The sequence below is a fragment of the Bombina bombina genome, chromosome 4, assembly GCF_027579735.1.
Source record: "Bombina bombina isolate aBomBom1 chromosome 4, aBomBom1.pri, whole genome shotgun sequence".
Classification (NCBI taxonomy): Eukaryota; Metazoa; Chordata; class Amphibia; order Anura; family Bombinatoridae; genus Bombina; species Bombina bombina.
The window spans coordinates 1,164,370,371-1,164,394,383 of NC_069502.1; the positions used below are offsets into that span (position 1 = coordinate 1,164,370,371).

The window sequence follows — 24,013 nt, forward strand, 5'->3', positions numbered from 1 at the left end:
AAACTTGGTTCTTAAAGTTCTTCAGGGTGTTCCGTTTGAACCCCTTCATTCCATTGATATTAAGCTTTTATCTTGGAAAGTTCTGTTTTTGATGGCTATTTCCTCGGCTCGAAGGGTCTCTGAGTTATCTGCCTTACATTGCGATTCTCCTTATCTGATTTTTCATTCAGACAAGGTAGTTCTGCGTACTAAACCTGGGTTTTTACCTAAGTTTGTTTCTAACAGGAATATCAATCAAGAGATTGTTGTGCCTTCATTATGTCCTAATCCCTCTTCAAAGAAGGAACGTCTTTTGCATAATCTGGACGTAGTCCGTGCCCTGAAGTTCTACTTACAGGCAACTAAAGATTTTCGGCAAACTTCTTCTCTGTTAGTCGTTTATTCTGGTCAGAGGAGAGGTCAAAAGGCTTCGGCCACCTCTCTCTTTTTGGCTTCGTAGCATAATACGTTTAGCCTATGAGACTGCTGGACAGCAGCCTCCTGAAAGAATTACAGCTCATTCCACTAGAGCTGTGGCTTCCACCTGGGCCTTTAAGAATGAGGCCTCTGTTGAACAGATTTGCAAGGCTGCAACTTGGTCTTCACTTCATACCTTTTCAAAACTTTACAAATTTGACACTTTTGCTTCTTCGGAGGCTGGTTTTGGGAGAAAGAAGGAACCACTGCCTGTAGAACCTGTTTAATGTTCCTGCCTTGTCCCTCCCATCATCCGTGTACTTTAGCTTTGGTATTGGTATCCCATAAGTAATGGATGACCCGTGGACTGAACACACTTAACAAGAGAAAAACATAATTTATGTAAGAACTTACCTGATAAATTCATTTCTTTCATATTAACAAGAGTCCATGAGCTAGTGACGTATGGGATATACATTCCTACCAGGAGGGGCAAAGTTTCCCAAACCTTAAAATGCCTATAAATACACCCCTCACCACACCCACAAATCAGTTTAACGAATAGCCAAGAAGTGGGGTGATAAGAAAAAAAGTGCGAAGCATATAAAATAAGGAATTGGAATAATTGTGCTTTATACAAAAAAATCATAACCACCACAAAAAAGGGTGGGCCTCATGGACTCTTGTTAATATGAAAGAAATGAATTTATCAGGTAAGTTCTTACATAAATTGTTTTCTTTCATGTAATTAACAAGAGTCCATGAGCTAGTGACGTATGGGATAATGACTACCCAAGATGTGGATCTTTCCACACAAGAGTCACTAGAGAGGGAGGGATAAAATAAAGACAGCCAATTCCTGCTGAAAATAATCCACACCCAAAATAAAGTTTAACAAAAAACATAAGCAGAAGATTCAAACTGAAACCGCTGCCTGAAGAACTTTTCTACCAAAAACTGCTTCAGAAGAAGAAAATACATCAAAATGGTAGAATTTAGTAAAAGTATGCAAAGAGGACCAAGTTGCTGCTTTGCAGATCTGGTCAACCGAAGCTTCATTCCTAAACGCCCAGGAAGTAGATACTGACCTAGTAGAATGAGCTGTAATTCTTTGAGGCGGAATTTTACCCGACTCAACATAGGCAAGATGAATTAAAGATTTCAACCAAGATGCCAAAGAAATGGCAGAAGCTTTCTGGCCTTTCCTAGAACCGGAAAAGATAACAAATAGACTAGAAGTCTTACGGAAAGATTTCGTAGCTTCAACATAATATTTCAAAGCTCTAACAACATCCAAAGAATGCAATGATTTCTCCTTAGAATTCTTAGGATTAGGACATAATGAAGGAACCACAATTTCTCTACTAATGTTGTTGGAATTCACAATTTTAGGTAAAAATTCAAAAGAAGTTCGCAACACCGCCTTATCCTGATGAAAAATCAGAAAAGGAGACTCACACGAAAGAGCAGATAATTCAGAAACTCTTCTAGCAGAAGAGATGGCCAAAAGGAACAAAACTTTCCAAGAAAGTAATTTAATGTCCAATGAATGCATAGGTTCAAACGGAGGAGCTTGAAGAGCTCCCAGAACCAAATTCAAACTCCAAGGAGGAGAAATTGACTTAATGACAGGTTTTATACGAACCAAAGCTTGTACAAAACAATGAATATCAGGAAGAATAGCAATCTTTCTGTGAAAAAGAACAGAGAGCGGAGATTTGTCCTTTCAAAGAACTTGCGGACAAACCCTTATCTAAACCATCCTGAAGAAACTGTAAAATTCTCGGTATTCTAAAAGAATGCCAAGAAAAATGATGAGAAAGACACCAAGAAATATAAGTCTTCCAGACTCTATAATATATCTCTCGAGATACAGATTTACGAGCCTGTAACATAGTATTAATCACGGAGTCAGAGAAACCTCTATGACCAAGAATCAAGCGTTCAATCTCCATACCTTTAAATTTAAGGATTTCAGATCCGGATGGAAAAAAGGACCTTGTGACAGAAGGTCTGGTCTTAACGGAAGAGTCCATGGCTGGCAAGATGCCATCCGGACAAGATCCGCATACCAAAACCTGTGAGGCCATGCCGGAGCTATTAGCAGAACAAACGAGCATTCCCTCAGAATCTTGGAGATTACTCTTGGAAGAAGAACTAGAGGCGGAAAGATATAGGCAGGATGATACTTCCAAGGAAGTGATAATGCATCCACTGCCTCCGCCTGAGGATCCCGGGATCTGGACAGATACCTGGGAAGTTTCTTGTTTAGATGAGAGGCCATCAGATCTATCTCTGGAAGCCCCCACAATTGAACAATCTGAAGAAATACCTCTGGGTGAAGAGACCATTCGCCCGGATGCAACGTTTGGCGACTGAGATAATCCGCTTCCCAATTGTCTACACCTGGGATATGAACCGCAGAGATTAGACAGGAGCTGGATTCCGCCCAAACCAAAATTCGAGATACTTCTTTCATAGCCAGAGGACTGTGAGTCCCTCCTTGATGATTGATGTATGCCACAGTTGTGACATTGTCTGTCTGAAAACAAATGAACGATTCTCTCTTCAGAAGAGGCCAAAACTGAAGAGCTCTGAAAATTGCACGGAGTTCCAAGATATTGATCGGTAATCTCACCTCCTGAGATTCCCAAACTCCTTGTGCCGTCAGAGATCCCCACACAGCTCCCCAACCTGAGAGACTTGCATCTGTTGAAATTACAGTCCAGGTCGGAAGAACAAAAGAAGCCCCCTGAATTAAACGATGGTGATCTGTCCACCACGTTAGAGAGTGCCGAACAATCGGTTTTAAAGATATTAATTGATATATCTTCGTGTAATCCCTGCACCATTGGTTCAGCATACAGAGCTGAAGAGGTCGCATGTGAAAACGAGCAAAGGGGATCGCGTCCGATGCAGCAGTCATAAGACCTAGAATTTCCATGCATAAGGCTACCGAAGGGAATGATTGAGACTGAAGGTTTCGACAGGCTGTAATCAATTTTAGACGTCTCTTGTCTGTTAAAGACAAAGTCATGGACACTGAATCTATCTGGAAACCCAGAAAGGTTACCCTTGTTTGAGGAATCAAAGAACTTTTTGGTAAATTGATCCTCCAACCATGATCTTGAAGAAACAACACAAGTCGATTCGTATGAGACTCTGCTAAATGTAAAGACGGAGCAAGTACCAAGATATCGTCCAAATAAGGAAATACCACAATACCCTGTTCTCTGATTACAGACAGAAGGGCACCGAGAATCTTTGTGAAAATTCTTGGAGCTGTAGCAAGGCCAAACGGTAGAGCCACAAATTGGTAATGCTTGTCTAGAAAAGAGAATCTCAGGAACTGATAATGATCTGGATGAATTGGAATATGCAGATATGCATCCTGTAAATCTATTGTGGACATATAATTCCCTTGCTGAACAAAAGGCAATATAGTCCTTACAGTTACCATCTTGAACGTTGGTATCCTTACATAACGATTCAATAATTTTAGATCCAGAACTGGTCTGAAGGAATTCTCCTTCTTTGGTACAATGAAGAGATTTGAATAAAACCCCATCCCCTGTTCCAGAACTGGAACTGGCATAATTACTCCAGCCAACTCTAGATCTGAAACACAATTCAGAAATGCTTGAGCTTTCACTGGATTTACTGGGACATGGGAAAGAAAAAATCTCTTTGCAGGAGGTCTCATCTTGAAACCAATTCTGTACCCTTCTGAAACAATGTTCTGAATCCAAAGATTGTGAACAGAATTGATCCAAATTTCTTTGAAAAAACGTAACCTGCCCCCTACCAGCTGAACTGGAATGAGGGCCGTACCTTCATGTGAACTTAGAAGCAGGCTTTGCCTTTCTAGCAGGCTTGGATTTATTCCAGACTGGAGATGGTTTCCAAACTGAAACTGCTCCTGAGGACGAAGGATCAGGCTTTTGTTCTTTGTTGAAACGAAAGGAACGAAAACGATTGTTAGCCCTGTTTTTACCTTTAGACTTTTTATCCTGTGGTAAAAAAGTTCCTTTCCCACCAGTAACAGTTGAAATAATAGAATCCAACTGAGAACCAAATAATTTGTTTCCCTGGAAAGAAATGGAAAGTAGAGTTGATTTAGAAGCCATATCAGCATTCCAAGTCTTAAGCCATAAAGCTCTTCTGGCTAAGATAGCCAGAGACATAAATCTAACATCAACTCTAATAATATCAAAAATGGCATCACAGATGAAATTATTAGCATGCTGGAGAAGAATAATAATATCATGAGAATCACGATTTGTTACTTGTTGCGCTAGAGTTTCCAACCAAAAAGTTGAAGCTGCAGCAACATCAGCCAATGATATAGCAGGTCTAAGAAGATTACCTGAACATAGATAAGCTTTTCTTAGAAAAGATTCAATTTTTCTATCTAAAGGATCTTTAAACGAGGTACCATCTGACGTAGGAATGGTAGTACGTTTAGCAAGGGTAGAAATAGCCCCATCAACTTTAGGGATTTTGTCCCAAAATTCTAACCTGTCAGGCGGAACAGGATATAATTGCTTAAAACGTTTAGAAGGAGTAAATGAATTACCCAATTTATCCCATTCCTTAGCAATTACTGCAGAAATAGCATTAGGAACAGGAAAGACTTCTGGAATAACCGCAGGAGCTTTAAAAACCTTATCCAAACGTATAGAATTAGTATCAAGAGGACTAGAATCCTCTATTTCTAAAGCAATTAGTACTTCTTTAAGTAAAGAGCGAATAAATTCCATCTTAAATAAATATGAAGATTTATCAGCATCAATCTCTGAGACAGAATCCTCTGAACCAGAAGAGTCCAAAGAATCAGAATGATGGTGTTCATTTAAAAATTCATCTGTAGAGAGAGAAGATTTAAAAGACTTTTTACGTTTACTAGAAGGAGAAATAACAGACAAAGCCTTCTTTATGGATTCAGAAACAAAATCTCTTATGTTATCAGGAACATTCTGCACCTTAGATGTTGAGGGAACTGCAACAGGCAATGGTACATCACTAAAGGAAATATTATCTGCTTTAACAAGTTTGTCATGACAATTATTACAAACAACAGCTGGAGGAATAGCTACCAAAAGTTTACAGCAGATACACTTAGCTTTGGTAGATCCAGCAGGCAGTGGTTTTCCTGTAGTATCTTCTGGCTCAGATGCAACGTGAGACATCTTGCAATATGTAAGAGAAAAAACAACATATAAAGCAAAATAGATCAAATTCCTTATAAGACAGTTTCAGGAATGGGAAAAAAATGCCAAACATCAAGCTTCTAGCAACCAGAAGCAAATGAAAAATGAGACTGAAATAATGTGGAGACAAAAGCGACGCCCATATTTTTTGGCGCCAAATAAGACGCCCACATTATTTGGCGCCTAAATGCTTTTGGCGCCAAAAATGACGCCACATCCGGAACGCCGACATTTTTGGCGCAAAATAACGTCAAAAATGACGCAACTTCCGGCGACACGTATGACGCCGGAAACGGAAAAGAATTTTTGCGCCAAAAAAGTCCGCGCCAAGAATGACACAATAAAATGAAGCATTTTCAGCCCCCGCGAGCCTAACAGCCCACAGGGAAAAAAGTCAAATTTTTGAGGTAAGAAAAAATATGATAATTTAAAGCATAATCCCAAATATGAAACTGACTGTCTGGAAATAAGGAAAGTTGAACATTCTGAGTCAAGGCAAATAAATGTTTGAATACATATATTTAGAACTTTATAAATAAAGTGCCCAACCATAGCTTAGAGTGTCACAGAAAATAAGACTTACTTACCCCAGGACACTCATCTACATGTTTGTAGAAAGCCAAACCAGTACTGAAACGAGAATCAGTAGAGGAAATGGTAAATATAAGAGTATATCGTCGATCTGAAAAGGGAGGTAAGAGATGAATCTCTACGACCGATAACAGAGAACCTTATGAAATAGACCCCGTAGAAGGAGATCACTGCATTCAATAGGCAATACTCTCCTCACATCCCTCTGACATTCACTGCACGCTGAGAGGAAAACCGGGCTCCAACTTGCTGCGGAGCGCATATCAACGTAGAATCTAGCACAAACTTACTTCACCACCTCCCTTGGAGGCAAAGTTTGTAAAACTGATTTGTGGGTGTGGTGAGGGGTGTATTTATAGGCATTTTAAGGTTTGGGAAACTTTGCCCCTCCTGGTAGGAATGTATATCCCATACGTCACTAGCTCATGGACTCTTGTTAATTACATGAAAGAAACATAATTTATGCTTACCTGATAAATTTATTTCTCTTGTAGTGTGTTCAGTCCACGGCCCGCCCTGTCTTTTTTGAGGCAGTTCTAAATTTTAATTAAAACTCCAGTCACCACTGCACCCTATAGTTTTTCCTTTCTCGTCTTGTTTCGGTCGAATTACTGGATATGACATGTGAGGGGAGGAGCTATATAGCAGCTCTGCTTGGGTGATCCTCTTGCAACTTCCTGTTGGGGAGGAGAATATATCCCATAAGTAATGGATGACCCGTGGACTGAACACACTACAAGAGAAATAAATTTTTCAGGTAAGCATAAATTATGTTTTTTCTTACCTTAAATTTGACTTTTTCCCTGTGGGCTGTTAGGCTCGCGGGGGCTGAAAATGCTTCATTTTATTGCGTCATTCTTGGCGCGGACTTTTTTGGCGCAAATTTTTTTTTCTGTTTCCGGCATCATACGTATCGCCGGAAGTTGCGTCATTTTTTGACGTTTTTTTGCGCCAAAAGTGTCGGCGTTCCGGATGTGGTGTCATTTTTGGCGCCAAATAATGTGGGCGTCTTTTTTTGGCGCTAAAAAATATGCGCGTCACTATTGTCTCCACATTATTTAAGTCTCATTTATTGCTTCTGGTTGCTAGAAGCTTGTTCACTGGCATTTTTTCCCATTCCTGAAACTGTCATTTAAGGAAATTGATCAATTTTGCTTTATATGTTGTTTTTTCTATTACATATTGCAAGATGTCCCAGGTTGTCACTGAGTCAGAAGATACTTCTGGAAAAACGCTCTGCCTGGTGCTGGATCGACCAAAGTTAAGTGTATCTGCTGTAAACTTGTGGTATCTGTTCCTCCAGCTGTTGTTTGTAATGAATGTCATGACAAACTTGTTAATGCAGATAATATTTCCTTTAGTAATGTTATATTACCTGTTGCTGTTCCGTTAACATAAGAGATTTTGTTTCTAAATCCATTAAGAAGGCCATGTCTGTTATTCCTCCTTCTAGTAAACGTAAAAGGTCTTTTAAAACTTCTCATTTTTCAGATGAATTTTTAAATGAACATCATCATTCTGATTCTGATAATGGAATTTATTCGTTCTTTACTTAAAGAAGTCCTAATTGCATTAGAAATAGAGGATTCTGGTCCTCTTGATACTAAATCCAAACGTTTAAATAAGGTTTTTAAATCTCCTGTAGTTATTCCAGAAGTTTTTTCCTGTCCCTGATGCTATTTCTGAAGTAATCTCTAGGGAATGGAATAATTTGGGTAATTCATTTACTCCTTCTAAACGTTTTAAGCAATTATATCCTGTGCCATCTGACAGATTAGAGTTTTGGGACAAAATCCCTAAAGTTGATGGGGCTATCTCTACTCTTGCTAAACGTACTACTATTCCTACGGCAGATAGTACTTCCTTTAAGGATCCTTTAGTAGGAAGATTGAATCCTTTCTAAGAAAAGCTTACTTATGTTCAGGTAATCTTCTTAGACCAGCTATATCTTTAGCGGATGTTGCTGCAGCTTCAACTTTTTGGTTAGAAGCTTTAGCGCAACAAGTAACAGATCATAATTCTCATAGCATTGTTAATCTTCTTCAACATGCTAATAACTTTATTTGTGATGCCATCTTTGATATCATTAGAGTCGATGTCAGGTATATGTCTCTAGCTATTTTAGCTAGAAGAGCTTTATGGCTTAAAACTTGGAATGCTGATATGTCTTCTAAGTCAACTTTGCTTTCCCTTTCTTTCCAGGGTAATAAATTATTTGGTTCTCAGTTGGATTCTATTATCTCAACTGTTACTGGAGGGAAAGGAACTTTTTTACCACAGGATAAAAAATCTAAAGGTAAATTTAGATCTAATAATCATTTTCGTTCCTTTCGTCACAATAAGGAACAAAAACCTGATCCTTCACCCACAGGAGCGGTATCAGTTTGGAAACCATCTCCAGTCTGGAATAAATCCAAGCCTTTTAGAAAACCAAAGCCAGCTCCCAAGTCCACATGAAGGTACGACCCTCATTCCAGCCCAGTTGGTAGGGGGCAGATTACGTTTTTTCAAAGAAATTTGAATCAATTCAATTCACAATCTTTGGATTCAGAACATTGTTTCAGAAGGGTACAGAATTGGCTTCAAGATAAGGCCTCCTGCAAAGAGATTTTTTCTTTCCCGTGTCCCAGTAAATCCAGCGAAATCTCAAGCATTTCTGAAATGTGTTTCAGATCTAGAGTTGGCTGGAGTAATTATGCCAGTTCCAGTTCTGGAACAGGGGCTGGGGTTTTATTCAAATCTCTTCATTGTACCAAAGAAGGAGAATTCCTTCAGACCAGTTCTGGATCTAAAACTATTGAATCGTTATGTAAGGATACCAACATTCAAAATGGTAACTATACGGACTATCCTGCCTTTTGTTCAGCAAGGGCATTATATGTCCACAATAGATTTACAGGATGCATATCTGCATATTCCGATTCATCCAGATCACTATCAGTTTCTGAGATTCTCTTTCCTAGACAAGCATTACCAGTTTGTGGCTCTGCCGTTTGGCCTAGCAACAGCTCCAAGAATTTTTACAAAGGTTCTCGGTGCCCTTCTGTCTGTAATCAGAGAACAGGGTATTGTGGTATTTCCTTATTTGGACGATATCTTGGTACTTGCTCAGTCTTCACATTTAGCAGAATCTCATACGAATCAACTTGTGTTGTTTCTTCAAGATCATGGTTGGAGGATCAATTTACCGAAAAGTTCATTGATTCCTCAGACAAGGGTAATCTTTTTAGGTTTCCAGATAGATTCAGTGTCCATGATTCTGTCTCTGACAGACAAGAGACGTCTAAAATTGATCTCAGCTTGTCGAAACCTTCTATCACAATCATTCCCTTTGGTAGCCTTATGCATGGAAATTTTAGGTCTTATGACTGCTGCATCGGACGCAATCGCCTTTGCTCGTTTTCACATGCGACCTCTAACAGCTCTGTATGCTGAACCAGTGGTGCAGGGATTACACAAAGATATCTCAATTAATATCTTTAAAACCGATTGTACGACACTCTCTGACGTGGTGGACAGATCACCATCGTTTAGTTCAGGGGGCTTCTTTTGTTCTTCCGACCTGGACTGTAATTTCAACAGATGCAAGTCTGACAGGTTGGGGAGCTGTTTGGGGGTCTCTGACAGCACAAGGGTTTTGGGAATCTCAGGAGGTGAGATTACCAATCAATATTTTGGAACTCTGTGCAATTTTCAGAGCTCTTCAGTCATGGCCTCTTCTAAAGAGAGAATCGTTCATTTGTTTTCAGACAGACAATGTCACAACTGTGGCATACATCAATCATCAAGGAGGGACTCGCAGTCCTCTGGCTATGAAAGAAGTATCTCGAATACTGGTATGGGCGGAATCCAGCTCCTGTCTAATTTCTGCGGTTCATATCCCAGGTATAGACAATTGGGAAGCGGATTATCTCAGCCGCCAAACGTTACATCCGGGCGAATGGTCTCTTCACCCAGAGGTATTTCTTTAGATTGTTCAAATGTGGGGACTTCCAGAAATGGATCTGATGGCTTCTCATCTAAACAAGAAACTTCCCAGGTATCTGTCCAGATCCAGGGATCCTCAGGCGGAAGCAGTGGATGCATTGTCACTTCCTTGGAAGTATCATCCTGCCTATCTCTTTCTGCCTCTAGTTCTTCTTCCAAGAGTAATCTCCAAGATTCTGAAGGAATGCTAGTTTGTTCTGCTGGTGGCTCCAGCATGGCCTCACAGGTTTTGGTATGCGGATCTTGTCCGGATGGCCTCTTGCCAACCGTGGACTCTTCCGTTAAGACCAGACCTTCTGTCGCAAGGTCCTTTTTTCCATCAGGATCTCAAATCCTTAAATTTGAAGGTATGGAGATTGAACGCTTGATTCTCAGTCATAGAGGTTTCTCTGACTCTGTGATTAATACTATGTTACAGGCTCGTAAATCTGTATCTAGGAAGATATATTATAGAGTCTGGAAGACTTACATTTCTTGGTGTCTTTCTCATCATTTTTCCTGGCATTCTTTTAGAATTCCGAGAATTTTACAGTTTCTTCAGGATGGTTTGGATAAAGGTTTGTCTGCAAGTTCTTTGAAAGGACAAATCTCTGCTCTTTCTGTTCTTTTTCACAGAAAGATTGCTAATCTTCCTGATATTCATTGTTTTGTACAAGCTTTGGTTCGTATAAAACCTGTCATTAAGTCAATTTCTCCTCCTTGGAGTTTGAATTTGGTTCTGGGGGCTCTTCAAGCGCCTCCGTTTGAACCTATGCATTCATTGGACATGAAATTACTTTCTTGGAAAGTTTTGTTTCTTTTGGCCATCTCTTCTGCTAGAAGAGTTTCTGAATTATCTGCTCTTTCTTGTGAGTCTCCTTTTCTGATTTTTCATCAGGATAAGGCGGTGTTGCGAACTTCTTTTAAATTTTTACCTAAGGTTGTGAATTCTAACAACATTAGTAGAGAAATTGTGGTTCCTTCATTATGTCCTAATCCTAAGAATTCTAAGGAGAAATCATTGCATTCTTTGGATGTAGTTAGAGCTTTGAAATATTATGTTGAAGCTACTAAGAATTTCCGAAAGACTTCTAGTCTATTTGTTATCTTTTCCGGTTCTAGGAAAGGTCAGAAGGCCTCTGCCATTTCTTTGTCATCTTGGTTAAAATCTTTAATTCATCATGCCTATGTCGAGTCGGGTAAAACTCCGCCTCAAAGGATTACAGCTCATTCTACTAGGTCAGTTTCTACTTCCTGGGCGTTTAGGAATGAAGCTTCTGTTGATCAGATTTGCAAAGCAGCAACTTGGTCTTCTTTGCATACTTTTACTAAATTCTACCATTTTGATGTGTTTTCTTCTTCTGAAGCAGTTTTTGATAGAAAAGTACTTCAGGCAGCTGTTTGTTTGAATCTTCTGCTTATATTTTCAATTTAAACTTTATTTTGGGTGTGGATTATTTTCAGCGGAATTGGCTGTCTTTATTTTATCCCTCCCTCTCTAGTGACTCTTGCGTGGAAGATCCACATCTTGGGTAGTCATTATCCCATACGTCACTAGCTCATGGACTCTTGCTAATTACATGAAAGAAAACATAATTTATGTAAGAACTTACCTGATAAATTCATTTCTTTCATATTAGCAAGAGTCCATGAGGCCCACCCTTTTTGTGGTGGTTATGATTTTTTTGTATAAAGCACAATTATTCCAATTCCTTATTTTTTATGCTTTCGCACTTTGTCTTATCACCCCACTTCTTGGCTATGCGTTAAACTGATTTGTGGGTGTGGTGAGGGGTGTATTTATAGGCATTTTGAGGTTTGGGAAACTTTGCCCCTCCTGGTAGGAATGTATGTCCCATACGTCACTAGCTCATGGACTCTTGCTAATATGAAAGAAATGAATTTATCAGGTAAGTTCTTACATAAATTATGTTTTTTTTAGCCAAACGGGAGGTTTAACCCCCTTAGACCTAATGTTTAACTGAAGAGCGGAAAAGCTGGCTCAGAGTTTGTGATGCGCGCATTTGCCGACTTCCTTTGGCTTTACATGTGTTTTTGGCCGACCGGGAGGTTGGCTCTGGGACTACTGTTGTCTAGCTAAGAAAGCTCAGAGTGTATGATGCACACGTTTGTCTCCTTCCTGTGGCTTTGTGTATACTGGGTTTTAGCCGCCCGGGAGGTTTGCAGGAATATGCCCACGATGGGCGGAGCTAGGATGCAACTGTGCGCGCCCTTTTCATACTTCGGGGAGTGATGGTGGGTCTTCTCTGCTTTATGTCACGCAGCAGAGAGCCTTCACATTACGTCTTTTTGAAAGATTTGTTTCATATACTGAGCGTGTTATTTACCATATGGTAGCAGGTAGACTCCAAAGCAGATCTTAAGCTATAAGGCTACAGATGTCTGCTTTACTTGGTACAGAGTAATTTTCTCGTTGAAATAATGCACTTTATTTTACTTAGTTTTTAAAGACACAGTATCGCCCCATAATTTGTGGATCAATGTGTGAATCCAGTCTGTTCAAGCCCTTCAACATTCTAATTAACATATCTAATGTGTAGGGTATATGTAAAGCAGATTTAGATACGGTGCTTTTAACATATAAAGGCACAGTATCTCCAGTAAAGGTTTACTTAATTTCTCTTAGATTAAAGGGACAGTATACGCTCATTTTCATATAACTGCATGTAATACACTACTATAAAGAATGCGATGCACAGATACTGATATAAAAATCCAGTATAAAATGGTTTAAAAACTTACTTAGAAGCTTTCAGTTTAGCTCTGTTGAAAAGGCAGTTGGAAAGCCCACTGCAAGTGGGAAATAAGACCCTCCCCCCTCCCCCTTCTTTTGCATATGAATAGACCCTTTACACAAACAGGAGCAAGCTGGAGAAGGTAGCTGACGGTATTCAAATAAAACTTTGGGGCTTGGTTAGGAGTCTGAAAATCAGAGCAATGTTCTTTAAAAATAAGCAAAATTATACATTTTTTAAATTAAAAAAAAAAAAAAAAAAAACTTTATGGGCTTTATAAATAGATCATCTACAAAACATTTATGTAAAGAAAAAATGAGTGTATAATGGCCCTTTAAGAGGTGAAAAAGAGATTATATATCCTTTATGCTGTTTTACAGTTCAGGGGTAAACCTTTTTTTTCTGAGCCAACATAGTCTTAGATGCTGTTCAAGATGCATTGTGATAATGTTCAATATATTCTGCAGTTTTTTTCCTCAAGTGTCCTTAAAGCTTAGTATCCATTCAACCTGCGTCTTGCGCTTCCTCCATGACTCCTCCCGGAGTTATGCTGCATGCGTTGTCGATTTTCCCATGCTGCTGGGAGAGCGCAAGAGAGCTTTTTTTTCTTTCAGTGAGCAAGGTTTCTATCACGGTTTTTGCTATCTTAGAGTTCCCTCCTAGGCCTAAGCAGGGGGATCCTTTGGTAGCATCTGAGGATAAAATCTCAGTTTCTCTTCAGATCGAATCAATCTTTCGCATTTTTCCATGGAGAGGAACAACCATGAGTTTTCATCAATTTTTTGAGGCTCTATTGCATGCAGAGCTATGTTAAAAAAAAAAAAAAAAACACACACACTGTTGCTTAAGGAGGTTTTTGCTACTCTGGACGACATTAACACCATGGTTTTTGTTGTTAATCTTATGTCTTAGATCAGATTTCCAGGTTCATTGTTAGGGAATGGGAGAGAACGGATATAAATCTTTGTTATCCTTTTCCTATATTTGGAGTTTATCCATAGCAGACTCTTTCAGGAGTCTTGTCAGATTATTTCTGATATCACGAGAGATAAGGTTCATCTTCTCCCGCATGACAAGAGATATAAACAAAAAGGGACGTCGATGCAATTTTGGTTCCTTTCGAGATTTCAAGTGGAATTTTTTCAGTCTTGGAACAAAGAGAAAGCTCTCCAAGAAGCCGATTGGTGATCCCAAGACAGTTTGGAGGGCATGCCCCTGATCCGGATCTGGTAGGGGGCAAACTTTCTTTCTTCGTTCAGGCTTGCGTGCGAGATGTTCAGGATCCCTGGGCTATAGAAATAGTGTCCCAGGGATACAAACTGGAGTTCAAGAATTTTCCTCCTCGAGGAAGATTTCTTCTTTCAAGATTATCTGCAAACCAGATAAAAATGTACATACAAACTTGTCCACAGCACTGTTATTCTTTATTCTCTGTTAAGGTACAGACATAAAATAGTGACGTTTCGAGTGTTGCCACTCTTAACCCCTTAATGACAACTGACGTACCAGGTACGTCATGCATTAACAAGCAGTTAATGATAATAGACGTACCTGGTACGTCAGTTGTCTAACAGAGTGCTGGAAGCGATTGCGATCGCTTCCAGCAGCTCTGAGGGTATTGCAGTGATGCCTCGATATGGAGGCATCCTGCAATACCCCTTTACAAGCCTCCGATGCAGAGAGAGCCACTCTGTGGCCCTCTCTGCACCAGAGCGTCGTTGGTGGGTGGGAGCAAGGCAGGGAGGCGGGTGGGCGGCCTGCCAAGGGCCTGTGATGTGGAGGGGGGCCGGATCGGAGGCGGCAGTGTCTGGGGGCGCGCATGGACGCGTGCACGGGGGGCGGCGGGCGTTCACGGGGGGGGGGGGGGGCGGGTGGGAACTACTACGCTACAGAAAAATGTTATACAAAATTGGGAGAAAAGGGGGGTGTTTTTTTATTTCAAAAAGAATCGAAGGGTTCTGGGATCGGGGGGGGGGGGAGCTACACTACAGAAAATGGCAAAATAAAGCCGAAAAAATAATAAAAGCAAATGTTTTTTTACTAAATGGTACTGGCAGACAGCTGCCAGTACCCAAGATGGCGCCCATTAAGCTAGAGGGGGAGGGTTAGAGAACTGTTTTATGGGGGATCCGTGAGGTTGGGGCTAAGGGGGGATTCTATACAGCAGCATATGTAAATATGCTATATAAAATTAAAAAAAAAATATATACCTTTTATTTTAGTACTGGCAGACTTTCTGCCAGTACTTAAGATGGCGGGAACAATTGTGGGATGGGGGAGGGAAGAGAGCTGTTTGGGAGGGATCAGGGGGTCTGATGTTTCAGGTGGGAGGCTGATCTCTACACTAAAGCTAAAATTAACCCTGCAAGCTTCCTACAAGCTACCTAATTAACCCCTTTACTGCTAGCCATAATACACGTGTGATGCACAGCGTAATTTAGCGGCCTTCTAATTACCAAAAGGCAACGCCAAAGCCATATATGTCTGCTATTTCTGAACAAAGGGGATCCCAGAGAAGCATTTACAACCATTTAGGCCATAATTGCACAAGCTGTTTGTAAATAATTTCAGTAAGAAACCAAAAATTGTGAAAAATTTTAAGTTTTTTTTATTTGAACGTATTTGGCGGTGAAATGGTGGCATGAAATATACCAAAATGTGCCTAGATCAATACTTTGGGTTGTTTACTACACTAACGCTAAAATTACCCCAAAAAGCTCCCTACATGCTCCCTAATTAACCCCTTCACTGCTGGGCATAATACACGTATGTGCGCAGTGGCATTTAGCGGCCTTCTAATTACCAAAAAGCAATGCCAAACCATTTCAGTGAGAAACCGAAAGTTTGTGAAAAAGTGAACGATTTTTTGTATTTGATTGCATTTGGCGGTGAAATGGTGGCATGAAATATACCAAAATGGGCCTAGATCAATACTTTGGGATGTCTTCTAAAAAAAATATATATACATGTCAATGGATATTCAGGGATTCCTGAAAGATATCAGTGTTCCAATGTAACTAGCGCTAATTTTGAAAAAAAAGTGGTTTGGAAATAGCAAAGTGCTACTTGTATTTATGGCCCTATAACTTGCAAAGAACATGTAAACATTGGGTATTTCTAAACTCAGGACAAAATTTAGAAACTATTTAGCATGGGTGTTTTTTGGTGTTTGCAGATGTGTAACAGATTTTGGGGCTAAAAGTTAGAAAAAGTGTTTTTTTTCCCCATTTTTTTCTCCTATTTTATATTTTTTTTTATAGTAAATGATAAGATATGATGAAAATAATGGTATCTTTAGAAAGTCCATTTAATGGCGAGAAAAACGGTATATAATATGTGTGGGTACAGTAAATGAGTAAGAGGAAAATTACAGCTAAACACAAACACTGCAGAAATGTAAAAATAGCCATTGTCATTAAGGGTAAGAAAATTGAAAAATGGTCCGGTCATTAAGGGGTTAATCATGCTAGTAACATTGTATTAAACTTCCACTTTTTAAAACCCTCCGTTTCGTGCCAACCACTGAACTTAGTGGCTCTTCTGCCATCTACTGACCAAAAATAGTAATTACACCATAAAAAAACAATAAAATGTAACTTATTACATTTGTTTGCTTACATAGAATTGTTAAACTTTCTGTTGCCCTTTTTATTCTAAACATATCTCATTATACCAATTTCACAAGATTGTCAAAATAATTATTTTTTTTACAAAAATTAATTTTACATAAAAATTCATCATATGCAAAATTTCATCATGTACAGAAAATTCATAATATGCAAAAAATTATCCCCTACAAAAAACTTTCGTAATTTCCTCATATATATATTATCCTCAGACAATTCATTAACATAGGTCAGTTTTCTATAGTATCCCTAAACAGTACTTTAACTAGCTATTCATTTATTACTGACAAGTTCTAACAATTCATTTCATCTATAGTTAATTTCTTTCATGTAATTAGCAAGAGTCCATGAGCTAGTGACGTATGGGATATACATTCCTACCAGGAGGGGCAAAGTTTCCCAAACCTCAAAATGCCTATAAATACACCCCTCACCACACCCACAATTCAGTTTTACAAACTTTGCCTCCGATGGAGGTGGTGAAGTAAGTTTGTGCTAGATTCTACGTTGATATGCGCTCCGCAGCAAGTTGGAGCCCGGTTTTCCTCTCAGCGTGCAGTGAATGTCAGAGGGATGTGAGGAGAGTATTGCCTATTTGAATGCAGTGATCTCCTTCTAAGGGGTCTATTTCATAGGTTCTCTGTTATCGGTCGTAGAGATTCATCTCTTACCTCCCTTTTCAGATCGACGATATACTCTTATATATACCATTACCTCTGCTGATTCTCGTTTCAGTACTGGTTTGGCTATCTGCTATATGTAGATGAGTGTCCTGGGGTAAGTAAGTCTTATTTTCTGTGACACTCCTAGCTATGGTTGTGCACTTTGTTTATAAAGTTCTAAATATATGTATTCAAACATTTATTTGCCTTGACTCAGAATGTTCAACTTTCCTTATTTTCAGACAGTCAGTTTCATATTTGGGATAATGCATTTTAATTTAACATTTTTTCTTACCTTAAAATTTGACTTTTTTCCTGTGGGCTGTTAGGCTCGCGGGGGCTGAAAATGCTTCATTTTATTACGTCATTCTTGGCGCAGACTTTTTTGGCGCAAAAATTCTATTTCCGTTTCCGGCGTCATACGTGTCGCCGGAAGTTGCGTCATTTTTTGACGTTATTTTGCGCCAAAAATGTCGGCGTTCCGGATGTGGCGTCATTTTTGGCGCCAAAAAGCATTTAGGCGCCAAATAATGTGGGCGTCTTATTTGGCGCGAAAAAATATGGGCGTCACTTTTGTCTCCACATTATTTAAGTCTCATTTTTTATTGCTTCTGGTTGCTAGAAGCTTGTTCTTTGGCATTTTTTCCCATTCCTGAAACTGTCATTTAAGGAATTTGATCAATTTTGCTTTATATATATGTTGTTTTTTCTCTTACATATTGCAAGATGTCTCACGTTGCATCTGAGTCAGAAGATACTACAGGAAAATCGCTGTCAAGTGCTGAATCTACCAAAGCTAAGTGTATCTGCTGTAAACTTTTGGTAGCTATTCCTCCAGCTGTTGTTTGTATTGATTGTCATGACAAACTTGTTAAAGCAGATAATATTTCCTTTAGTAAAGTACCATTGCCTGTTGCAGTTCCTTCAACATCTAAGGTGCAGAATGTTCCTGATAGTATAAGAGATTTTGTTTCTGAATCCATAAAGAAGGCTATGTCTGTTATTTCTCCTTCTAGTAAACGTAAAAAATCTTTTAAAACTTCTCTCCCTACAGATGAATTTTTAAATGAACATCATCATTCTGATTCTGATGATTCCTCTGGTTCAGAGGATTCTGTCTCAGAGGTTGATGCTGATAAATCTTCATATTTATTTAAAATGGAATTTATTCGTTCTTTACTTAAAGAAGTACTAATTGCTTTAGAAATAGAGGATTCTGGTCCTCTTGATACTAATTCTAAACGTTTAGATAAGGTATTTAAAGCTCCTGTGGTTATTCCAGAAGTTTTTCCTGTTCCTAATGCTATTTCTGCAGTAATTTCCAAAGAATGGGATAATTTGGGTAATTCATTTACTCCTTCTAAACGTTTTAAGCAATTATATCCTGTGCCGTCTGACAGATTAGAATTTTGGGACAAGATCCCTAAAGTTGATGGGGCTATTTCTACCCTTGCTAAACGTACTACTATTCCTACGTCAGATGGTACTTCGTTTAAGGATCCTCTAGATAGGAAAATTGAGTCCTTTCTAAGAAAAGCTTATCTGTGTTCAGGTAATCTTCTTAGACCTGCTATATCTTTGGCTGATGTTGCTGCAGCTTCAACTTTTTGGTTGGAAACTTTAGCGCAACAAGTAACACATCGTGATTCTCATGATATTATTATTCTTCTTCAGCATGCTAATAATTTTATCTGTGATGCCATTTTTGATATTATCAGAGTTGATGTCAGGTTTATGTCTCTAGCTATTTTAGCTAGAAGAGCTTTATGGCTTAAAACTTGGAATGCTGATATGGCTTCTAAATCAACTTTACTTTCCATTTCTTTCCAGGGTAAAAAATTATTTGTTATCTTTTCCGGTTCTAGAAAAGGCCAGAAAGCTTCTGCCATTTCTTTGGCATCTTGGTTGAAATCTTTAATTCATCTTGCCTATGTTGAGTCGGGTAAAATTCCGCCTCAGAGAATTACAGCTCATTCTACTAGGTCAGTTTCTACTTCCTGGGCATTTAGGAATGAAGCTTCGGTTGACCAGATCTGCAAAGCAGCAACTTGGTCCTCTTTGCATACTTTTACTAAATTCTACCATTTTGATGTATTTTCTTCTTCTGAAGCAGTTTTTGGTAGAAAAGTACTTCAGGCAGCGGTTTCAGTTTGAATCTTCTGCTTATGTTTTTCGTTAAACTTTATTTTGGGTGTGGATTATTTTCAGCAGGAATTGGCTGTCTTTATTTTATCCCTCCCTCTCTAGTGACTCTTGTGTGGAAAGATCCACATCTTGGGTAGTCATTATCCCATACGTCACTAGCTCATGGACTCTTGCTAATTACATGAAAGAAAACATAATTTATGTAAGAACTTACCTGATAAATTAATTTCTTTCATATTAGCAAGAGTCCATGAGGCCCGCCCTTTTTTTGTGGTGGTTATGATTTTGTATAAAGCACAATTATTCCAATTCCTTATTTTATATGCTTTCGCACTTTTTTATTACCCCACTTCTTGGCTATTCGTTAAACTGAATTGTGGGTGTGGTGAGGGGTGTATTTATAGGCATTTTGAGGTTTGGGAAACTTTGCCCCTCCTGGTAGGAATGTATATCCCATACATCACTAGCTAATGGACTCTTGCTAATATGAAAGAAATGAATTTATCAGGTAAGTTCTTACATAAATTATGTTTTTTACTACAAGAGGATTTTTAGTAAGATTTTTTTGGAGAATTTTTTACAGAAAAATTGACCAGTCATACTCTCTATTGAGCCCATTGGGAGCCATGCTCCCTAATTCATAAATCCAGAACATTTCCTTTTGTTTCAGGAGTTTTTCCCTATTACTTCCATTTCTTTGGGGACCCACACTATCAATTATTTGCCATCTTAACTGACTTATCTGATGCCCACATTTCAAGAAGTGGGGGACACTGGGGCTTCTACATTTTTGCATCTTATATTAGAGCGTTGCTGAGATATCCTGTCCCTGATCATTCGGGTAGTTTTCCCCTATGTAGATCAGGGAACAGGAACATTTTATGAGATAAATCACATATCTTGACTCACATGTGTAATACTCTTATCTCATATTTCTTCCCATTTCTTGGATTGTAAAAATATTTCCCTTTTTATTATGGAGTGGCAACTCATGCATCCTAAACAAGGAAAACACCCCTTGTTTTCTCTTGTAAGGTGTATCCAGTCCACGGATTCATCCATTACTTGTGGGATATTCTCCTTCCCAATAGGAAGCTGCAAGAGGATCACCCACAGCAGAGCTGTCTATATAGCTCCTCCCCTAACTGCCACCTCCCAGTCATTCTCTTGCAGCTCTCGACAAGGGAAGCAGCTAGAGAGATGTGGTGCATTAATGTAGTTTATCTTCAATCAAAAGTTTATTTTCAAATGGTACCGGATTGGTACTATTTTAGCCTCAGGCAGAAAGTTGAAGAAGAGTCTGCCTGTGGTCTTTGATGATCTTAGCAGGTTGTAACTAAGATCCATTGCTGTTCTCACACATAACTGAGGAGATGGGTAACTTCAGCTGGGGGAATAGCGTGCAGGGTCTCCTGCTCTGAGGTATGTGCAGTTTTAAAATTTTTCTAGAGAAATGATAAGCTAGAAAATGTTGACAATACCGGATTTATTTAAGGTAAGCCGAATTGCAGTGATTTAATAACGACTGGTATCATGCTTGCTGTAAAGGGTAATATTTGTATTATTTACTCACATTACTGAATAGATATAACGTTTGCTTGAGGTGTATAAACGTTTATTTCATATTGGTGATAAAATTTTATTCTGGGGCCCAGTTTTTCCACATGGCTGACTAGATTTTGCCCAAGGATAGTTTTTTAAGGCCCTCTCACTGTGAGTACAGGTTGGGAGGGGCCTATTTTCCATTAGTTTTTGCAGCTTGAGACATCCAGCTTTCCTGAAGGAGTCCCCTGAACATATAGGGCCTCTCTAAGGGGTTTGTGTGCCTTCCAAAGTCGTTGTATGGGCAGGTAGGGCCACAGTAGAGCTATGGCATTTTGTTGTGACTGTTTTTAAAAAAGTTTATCATTTTTTTGATCTGGTTTTTAAACTAAGGGGTTAATCATCCATTTGCAAGTGGGTGCAATGCTCTTTCAGCCTATTATACACACTGTAAAAATTTTGTAAGTTTTATTTACAAGCTACTAAAGATTTTTGTCAAACATCTGCATTGTTTGTTGTCTACTCTGGACAGAGGAAAGGCCAAAAGGCTTCAGCAACTTCTCTTTCTTTTTGGTTAAGAAGTATAATCCACTTAGCTTATGAGACTGCTGGCCAGCAGCCTCCTGTAAGAATTGCAGCTCATTCCACTAGAGCGGTGGCTTCCACATGGGCCTTTAAAAATGAGGCTTCTGTTGAACAGATTTGTAAGGCGGCGACTTGGTCTTCGCTTCATACTTTTTCTAAATTCTACAAATTTGATACTTTTGCTTCTTCTGAGGCTATTTTTGGGAGAAAGGTCTTACAGGCAGTGGTGCCTTCCGTTTAAGCGCCTACCTTGTCCCTCCCTTAATCCGTGTCCTATAGCTTTGGTATTGGTATCCCACAAGTAATGGATGAATCCGTGGACTGGATACACCTTACAAGAGAAAACAAAATTTATGCTTACCTGAGAAATGTATTTCTCTTGTGGTGTATCCAGTCCACGGCCCGCCCTGTCATTTTAAGGCAGTTGTTTTTTAATTTTTAAACTACAGTCACCACTGCACCCTATAGTTTCTCCTTTCTCTTGCTTGTCTTCGGTCGAATGACTGGGAGGTGGCAGTTAGCTATATAGACAGCTCTGCTGTGCGTGATCCTCTTGCAGCTTCCTGTTGGGAAGGAGAATATCCCACAAGTAATGGATGAATCCGTGGACTGGATACACCACAAGAGAAATAAATTTATCAGGTAAGCATACATTTTGTTTTTTTATCCAAGAATGTCTGTTTTTCCTTTTTCTTATGCCCTACATCTGTACTAGTAAGTTGGTCTTTCAGATTTTTCACTCTATCTCTATTTCCTCATTACACTCTCTCAATATATGCCAGTGTCTTTTTCACTATGCGTGTAATCTCCTCATTATTAGAATTAAACTGAGTAACTAAGATCAATCTATCCTCTGGGTTCCCTTTAATCCTTCTTTTGGTTGTTATCCTTTATACTAGAAGTATGCTTATCAACGACTGCCCTTGGGTATCCTCTATTAAGAAACTTTTGTTGCATTTCTCTCATTCTTATTTCTTTAGTTTTAGCATCTGTAACAATTCTATCTTCCCTTAACAGTTGACTCTTAAGTAAAGAGTTAATTAGCCCTCTCGGATGAAAACTTTCATAGCTTAGCAATGTGTTTCTGTCTGTCTCTTTGCTGTATAAATCAAACACCAATTTATTCCCCTCTTTCATTACTCTAGTATCCAAGAAGGTTACTGACTCTTCACTCCACTCCATAGAGAATTCTAAGCCTTTAACAGCTCCATTAATCTCATTGACAAAATCTTCCAGGGACTCAACGCTGCCCCACCATATGCCAAACACGTCGTCTATGAAACGCCACCATGTGGCTCCATATGACCTGAATTTCTCATTCACGACTCTTTCCTCTATTTCATTCATAAATAAGTTGGCATATGATGGAGCAACGTTGGTCCCCATTGCTGTCCCTTTCACTTGGATATACCAATCATCTTGGAAGATGAAATGGTTCCAATAGAGGATAAACCTCAGTAAATCTTCAATAAATTCAACCTTCATATGAGAAAAAATTTTTATTTACTTTACAGACCTTTTTCACTATTCCAATTCCAGTCTCATGTTTAATAGCCGTGTAAAGGCTTTTCACATCCATGGTATATAGCAAAAATGTATCTGATTCCAAACATAATTCCTTAGCTTTATTCAAAAAAATCGCCTGTGTCCCTCAGATATATTTGTGTGACTTCTGGCTTTAACAATTTATCTAGAAATATTAGTTAAAGCAGAGTTAACGCTAGAGACTATTGGCCTCCCAGACGGCCTCCTAGCTAGATTCTTATGTACCTTAGGTACGGTATAACAAATTGGGTTCTTTGGCTCCTTATTAAATAGATATTCCCTCAATTTCTTATCTATCACTCGGTATTCATATGCTTTATTCAATAATCTTTCAATTTCTCTCTGTATATTGCTTACTGGGTTAAAATTTAACCTCTGAGAAGTTCCCTCATCCTTAAGCTGACTTTTAATCTCGCTGATATAATATGCTCTATCTAAAACTATAGTTGCTCCGCCCTTATCTGCTTTTTTGATGGTCACTTCCCTAGACCTATCTTTCAATGCTTTTATTGCTTTATATTCTCCTTTTGTCAAATTAAATTCTGTTGTCTTATTCTTATAATGACCTTTTAAATACCTTTTTTCAGATTTACATTTCAGTTTCTCAACATCATTACACACCAGGTCTATAAATGTATTAACACTATGATTGGTCAATACTGGGTTAAACATGCTTTTATTTCTCAATGACAACTCTTTTAATTTCCACTCCGCTTCAACATTTTTAGTTTCATATTCTATATGTTTATTCTCATGGAACCATACTTTTAATTTCACATTTCTGAAAAACCTCTGCAAGTCTTTATTTAATTCAAAAAAGTTAGTATTATTATAGGGACAAAAGGATAACCCTTTTTCCAATACATTCATTTCATCCCTGGACAGTTCTTTTCCAGATATATTTAAAGGGACACTGAACCCAAATTTTTTCTTTCTTTCATGTAATTAGCAAGAGTCCATGAGCTAGTGACGTATGGGATATACATTCC

At 38.8% G+C, this 24,013-nt stretch overlaps 1 protein-coding gene and 1 pseudogene across 1 annotated transcript in view; both read left to right on the top strand.

The window, feature by feature from the left end:
- Positions 1–24,013, top strand: part of COQ8A (coenzyme Q8A) — a 452,989-nt gene that overhangs the window by 395,192 nt on the left and 33,784 nt on the right. The gene's annotated exons all lie outside the window — the stretch shown is intronic.
- On the top strand, positions 13,623–13,726 carry LOC128658574 (uncharacterized; annotated as a pseudogene).